Raw genomic sequence first — 6,614 nt, 5'->3', positions numbered from 1 at the left:
ACGGCAAAATGTGTGGCCTGTGTAATGGGGTGTTGACTGGAGATAAAGATTCTGGTGCAGGTGGGGTTCGGTTCTGATTGGTTGGCAACCTTCAGTCTCGAAAGACTATGGTATAAGCCTACAGCACCCAGTATTGCCAGGCGGTCTCCCATCCAAGTACTAACCAGGCCTGACCCTGCTTAGCTTCTGAGATCAGATGAGATCAGGCATGTGCAGGGTAACACAAACAAATGAATTGGTTTGGGACCTGCTTCTGGTTCTGATCAACTCCTTGACACATTCAGTGCCAGCCATCAAATGTGGATAAACCAAGAGAGATACATGTGACTCCACACTGCGAGAGCAGGTTGAGAATAGGCTAGAGGCTTTGTAGCCCTTGAGATTCTGGGCTTAGAGTGGGAGCTCAAATGGCAATTTTTAATCTGCCCATCTCTCTGTGATGGGGGAAAAGAAGATAGCTTTTCTGAGCACAAATAAACTTTGTGACCCAATCTTCTCCCCCCTCTCCCCCTGCACAATGTTATATGATCATGTTTTTCAGCCGCATGTGATTGGGGGGTGGGGGGAGAGAACCTTCCCAGGATTCATTAAAAGCACTCAGATGGAACCAAAACATCAGCTCCAGTTCATAAGTTTCACAGTCATCTCAAATTTTCTGGGGAGTCACTGTTTCAACCGACATGTACTGTTCCCAGAAGCTGTTCGGAAAGAAACTGGTGAAAACATGTACTCTATTTTCAGCTTTTCTCCCTAAGGGCTCTTGTGACTGCGGGGAGAAAAATGGTGTGGAGGGCTTTATTTATTCTTATATTTCTATGTATTTCAGAGAAGACCTGTTTCTGCTCTAGCTGGAGATTGAACTGCGGACCTTTGGGATGCAAAACTTGCATACAGAAAGATCTTCTTAAAAAATGGATCTGCAACTCGTTTAAGTAAAGGGAGCAGAGCCAAACAATTACGGTGATTGTGTTTTGGGGTGTGTGTGTGTGTGTGAGAGAGAGAGAGAGAGAGAGAGAGAGAAATCTACAATGTGGCAGAGGTCACAAAAAGAACAGTAAAGCCCATAATCTTGGAGTAAGTATCTTCTCAGTGTGTGGCACAGAGCCCTGTGTTTACTTTGGTACTGGACCAAAATGCACTTTGAAAAATAAAGAAAGAGTGTCCTGGCTCCAGGCCTGCGGTCAGTGATATTTCTGGTTTGCAGTGGCCAACTGTCTATGGAAGTGGCGTCCTCCAGCTAGGTGGGGAGCTTCTGAAGTCTCCGCCCCCCATCCTGGCAGGATATCTGTCCACTGAGGGAACATTGGGGACAGTGGTAGAGTCCCAGGTGTGTTTGTGGAAGAGGCAATCTCTGGCAGCAGACTTGGCATAAAGGCATTCAAGACTTCCTGGCACCTGAGAGAACATGCCATGCTCCCCACTTTCTTGGTGACGTGCCAGCCTCTGTTTCTTCCATTCCCTGGACTGGAAGCAGAAGAGGTAGACAGAGTAGAAGTGTAGAGGAGAGGAGAGACAATCTAGCCCACAACTCACCTTTCTTCCACGTTTCATCTTCCACTCCATCCCCACCTTCTGCTTATAATCCGGGGAGTGGGAGGAGGAAGGACAATGGAGGTGAATGGAGGCTGGACAACCCTCACCCATCTTTTGCCTTAGGTGACCACTTCAGTTGGCCTCATGGAGGGGCCGGCCCCACCCAGCTCTTCTCCCTCTTAAAGAGCCACCATCCACAAAGCAGCATGTATGTATTTAGATAAAATGCCAGAGGACTGTTCTCGCTCTCAGAAATGCAGCTTGCTGGGAGCGACCGCTCTCTGCCAAATTGCAGGGCTCTTGGGGTGGCGTGACAGGTTTCCATGGAGACAGCAGCCCCGTCTCTTGCATCTGTGAAGTTCATGCGCCGGTGTGTCGGCAGACATCCCTCGCTCCCAAACATTTCTCTCCCATGGCAGAGCGGTGATTGCTAGCGACTGGGGTGTGTGACGCCTGCCGACACCTTGGCCGTTCTCATTATCGTTATTATGGCAAAGATTCACGTACCTCTTTTCGACAGAAGGATGTTTCCAAAGAGGTTCACGCAGCAAAGAAATAAGAATATGGTTTCCCTGTCCCAAAGGGCTTTGTAATCTAAAAGCAGACATGAAAGAGGCACCAGCAATAGACACTTGGAAAGATGCTCGTGTGTGTGTGTGTGTGTGTGTGTGTGTGTGTGTGTGTGTGTGGTGCAGAACCGAGGAGGCCCATGTAGGTCTTCCCGGCCACAGAGGGAACACAGGATATGGAGGCAGAAAATTTTGTCATGTGGAGGGGAGGGGGCCAAAAATTTATGAAGCCCAGGTGTCAAATGATCTTGGTACACCGCTATTATAGTGTTCAGTTAAAGGAGGGAACATTGTTGCTTGCACCTGAACAAAATTAATGGGCTCAGGTGGTAACTGTGGATAACCAGATTAGTGGGTACAGGATCCACGGGTAAGTGGGGGCGCCTGTATATTGCAAGACAAAAGACAGGATTTAGGAGACAGCTATGTGTTGCAGATGCCAGAGAAACTCAAGTAATCCTCCCCTCTTCCTCTTCCCTGCTGTTCCAAAGTCTACTTGTGGGATATGAATCTTGTTGTTGGAAAACTTTTTGAGGGGTCGGGCCTTTGGGGAGGCAGAACGAAGAAAGCAGAGACATCAGCAAAACACAGTGAACCTAACCTTGACGATTCCCCTCTCTGAACAGTCAGATTCTCAAAGGGGATTATTTCTGGGTAGATGGCGCAATGCATATTAGTTGAGAGATGAGGGTGGATATTTAAAATCAGAGTCGCTTCCCTTCAACAGCCCATAAAAACAGAGCCATCTGGAGCTCAAGGAACCGTTCCTAGTTTTGTTGATGAGTATTCTTTATTATACTTATTGCCATCAACCTGGCTGTAGAGGGGTATCATGGACGAAGTGGCAACTCAGCATTGTCTCCAGAGGTTGCTTGCTAAGGCGCGCACTTTAGGTGTCTAAAGGCTGCAGTCATAAAAACAATATGAAATGCAATAACAATCAATAAAATAGGAGATTAAGAAATCAAACAAGAAGAATACAGTAACAAAACAGCAGACAGAAAAACTGCAAATTGTAACTCAGTTCAAAACGGATATATCTTCTGCTGCCACTGGGAGGATTCTGTACTTAATACAACAGGAAGTTCCAAAACTATGGGGCCACTGCAGAGAAGGCCCTTCCCCAAAATGATGGATAATGGTGGCACACACAGAGCCCCCCCCAATTATACTAATTGTACAGTACAACGTTGTATCAGCTAATTCTTTTTGCTGCTTTTTTATTACAAGTGATTCTTTTGTATTTTATTTTATTTTTTTTACATGTTTATAGCATCCTTCCTGCAAAGAGCTCAGGGTGGTGTCCATGCTTCCTTCTCTCCTTTTGTCCTCACAACAACCCTGTGAGGTGGGTGAGGCTGAAAAAGAGTGACTGACCCAAGGTCACTCAGGAAGCTTTGTGGCTGAGTGGATTTTCCAGGGCTACGTTAAACTCTCAAAGCACTACAACACCCTATTTACTGTCAAATTGTACAGTGCCTTTTGCATTTGGTGGAAAGGTGCCTTCTTCCTAGGTTGATACAACTACTAAAACAGGAAAATCTCAAATTGCAGGCCTAATTTGTGGCACCTTTGCTGGAAATGACTGATAACCTCTGGTTTATTAGCTACTAGTAACCTGCGTCAAGACAGGCTGAGAGGACTGTTAAGCCTTTGGGAGGTTTTGCTCAATCTCATATTTATTTTAGCAGGGGGAAAAAAAGATGCAGGCTTGGCCATGGAATCCTCAAATATTAGATATCCTGTCTTCTGTGTTTTAATTTAATTTAACCGCTATTGGTTTAGGCTGTGTGTCAATGTAATCTAAAAATAATATGGTTATGATTCGTGGCGAAAACGTGCGTCTTGTGGAATTATGGGCCACATAAACTTCTTGGCATCTGATCTATACCTTCGTTGCAGAATAAACTCACTGAACCTCTGAAATGTCACATAAGCATAAGGGGCCGTTGTGAAGGCTCACTCTGCCTTCAGTAGCCCTGTCTAGAGCTCAATTCCTGTCCAAAGAGGAAACAAAACAAAGCAAAATGAACACAGCTCTCCTGTTTTCTATCTCTCTTTAAGGTCCTACACTGGTTTCCTGTCGTGCTCCATATCAACTTCAAGCTTGGTTTATTTAGTGTTTAGACAGATTTTTTTCCCCAGAGATCAAAGCAGGTTAAAATAACTTGAAGAGAACAACCATCAAACACAGAATTAACACAACATGCACAAATGTCAAAATAACGTTCAAGCCACTAACGATGACAGAGTCAGAAAGGCCTGGCGACATCGACATGTTTTGAGCTTCTTCCTCAGACCCATAGCGTAGGAGCTGGATAGATCTCTATGGGAAGGGAGTTGCACAGTGGTGAGGCCACCACGAAAAAGGCTCTGTCCCTTGTGCCTGCCCACTGGATCTCTGTCAATGGTGGGTGTTCTGGTACATGGGTCTCTGGCCAAGGTTGGAGGTTCTTTGGGAGCCGAGAAAGAAGCAAGTCTACTCCCAGGTTGTCATAAAAGAGTTTTATTTGTCTGAAATCTGCACATGTTGAAATCCGTGGATGCCGAGACCTTGAATGAGGACCCACAGTATCTGTCTTCAGCATGCTGCAGGCCTCTAAGGCATCTCTGTGACTTTTAGGAAACAAATTAATTGCAAATGGATCTATAACATTGGTGGTGGTGGGTCAACATACATTTCAATGCAATTCATTAAGTGCTTTGTTTACACAATTAGTATTCCTTCCACCGAGAACAGCTACAAAAGGCATACATTAAAACAGACAAGGGATTCAAAGGGTCTGCACCTCCTTGCCATCTAATCCTTCTCCCGAAAGGTTTTTGCCTCCTTTGCATTAATGCCTCTCCAATATCCTGGCATTTTAGTCTAATGATGAGTCGGTTGTTTGCAGAACAATCTCTGAGAAGCAGCCCTTGCTAATGGAACCTGAGCGTGTTTGGTGTGACACAATGAGATGAAAAAGGAGCCTCTGAAACAGGAAATGAGTCATGGGCAAAGAGCCAGGCAGTGAGGAAGCCTGGGCTGTGTGATGGTTAATATTAAGACCTGGGGAGACCAAAGCTGAGGGTTAAGAACATAAGAACAGCCCCACTGGATCAGGCCAAAGGCCCATCCAGTCCAGCTTCCTGTATCTCACAGCGGCCCACCAAATGCCCCAGGGAGCACACCAGATAGCAAGAGACCTGCAAGGCATTCTGGGAATTGTAGTTAAGAACATAAGAACAGCCCCACTGGATCAGGCCAAAGGCCCATCTAGTCCAGCTTCCTGTATCTCACAGCGGCCCACCAAATGCCCCAGGGAGCACACCAGATAACAAGAGACCTGCAAGGCATCCTGGGAATTGTAGTTAAGAACATAAGAACACCCCACTGGATCAGGCCGTAGGCCCATCTAGCCCAGCTTCCTGTATCTCACAGCGGCCCACCAAATGCCCCAGGGAGCACACCAGATAACAAGAGACCTGCAAGGCCTCCTGGGAATTGTAGTTAAGAACATAAGAACACCCCACTGGATCAGGCCATAGGCCCATCTAGTCCAGCTTCCTGTATCTCACAGCGGCCCACCAAATGCCCCAGGGAGCACACCAGATAACAAGAGACCTGCAAGGCATCCTGGGAATTGTAGTTAAGAACATAAGAACACCCCACTGGATCAGGCCATAGGCCCATCTAGTCCAGCTTCCTGTATCTCACAGCGGCCCACCAAATGCCCCAGGGAGCACACCTGATAACAAGAGACCTGCAAGGCATCCTGGGAATTGTAGTTAAGAACATAAGAACACCCCACTGGATCAGGCCATAGGCCCATCTAGTCCAGCTTCCTGTATCTCACAGCGGCCCACCAAATGCCCCAGGGAGCACACCAGATAGCAAGAGACCTCATTCTGGTGCCCTCCCTTGCATCTGGCATTCTGACATAGCCCATTTCTAAAATCAGGAGGTTGCACATACACATCATGGCTTGCAACCCGTAATGGATTGCCGCTCAGCAAGATGTCCTCCAATGAACCCCCTTCTCAGGGCCAGCTTTAAGCCAGTTGAATCAATTACTCCCAACTGGGCCCAGTGTCTAAGGGGACCCTGCACTAAGGTAATCTACTCTAGTTTTGTCAAATACACACAGCAACACATTGCTACAGACGTGAATTACGTTTTTTTCTGAACAAAAAATAAAATCAATATTTTTACTAACTCCTTTCACAGTCACTTAAAAAAGTGGCTATTTACTTTTCAAAGTTCAAGCCTGGGAGGGGGGGTGGGGATGGTGGCCTCAGCTTCCACCACATCCCACCCCGCTTCCTCAGCCTGAAAGTCCGACACAGGGCAGCTCAGATGTGTGCCAGTGATTTCACTGCACAGTCCCTTAGAGGTTGCTAGGCTTTACCCAGGGTAAGGGGACACATTTCCCCCTTTCCCTGAGGAAACCTCTAGCACAGGGGTGCCCAAACCCCGGCCCTGGGGCCACATGTGGCCCTCGAGGCCTCTCAATGTGGCCCTCAGGGAGCCCC

General features: G+C 47.0%; 1 pseudogene; it reads right to left on the bottom strand.

Moving 5' to 3' along the window:
- Positions 1-115: 115 nt before the first annotated feature.
- LOC136633952 (5S ribosomal RNA) lies at positions 116-234 on the bottom strand (annotated as a pseudogene).
- Between the last annotated feature and the right edge of the window lie 6,380 nt (positions 235-6,614).

This window comes from Tiliqua scincoides, chromosome 13, assembly GCF_035046505.1.
Source record: "Tiliqua scincoides isolate rTilSci1 chromosome 13, rTilSci1.hap2, whole genome shotgun sequence".
Taxonomy (NCBI): domain Eukaryota; kingdom Metazoa; phylum Chordata; class Lepidosauria; order Squamata; family Scincidae; genus Tiliqua; species Tiliqua scincoides.
Note: the sequence above shows the minus strand (reverse complement) of the source record. Positions and strands in the feature narration are given on the sequence as shown.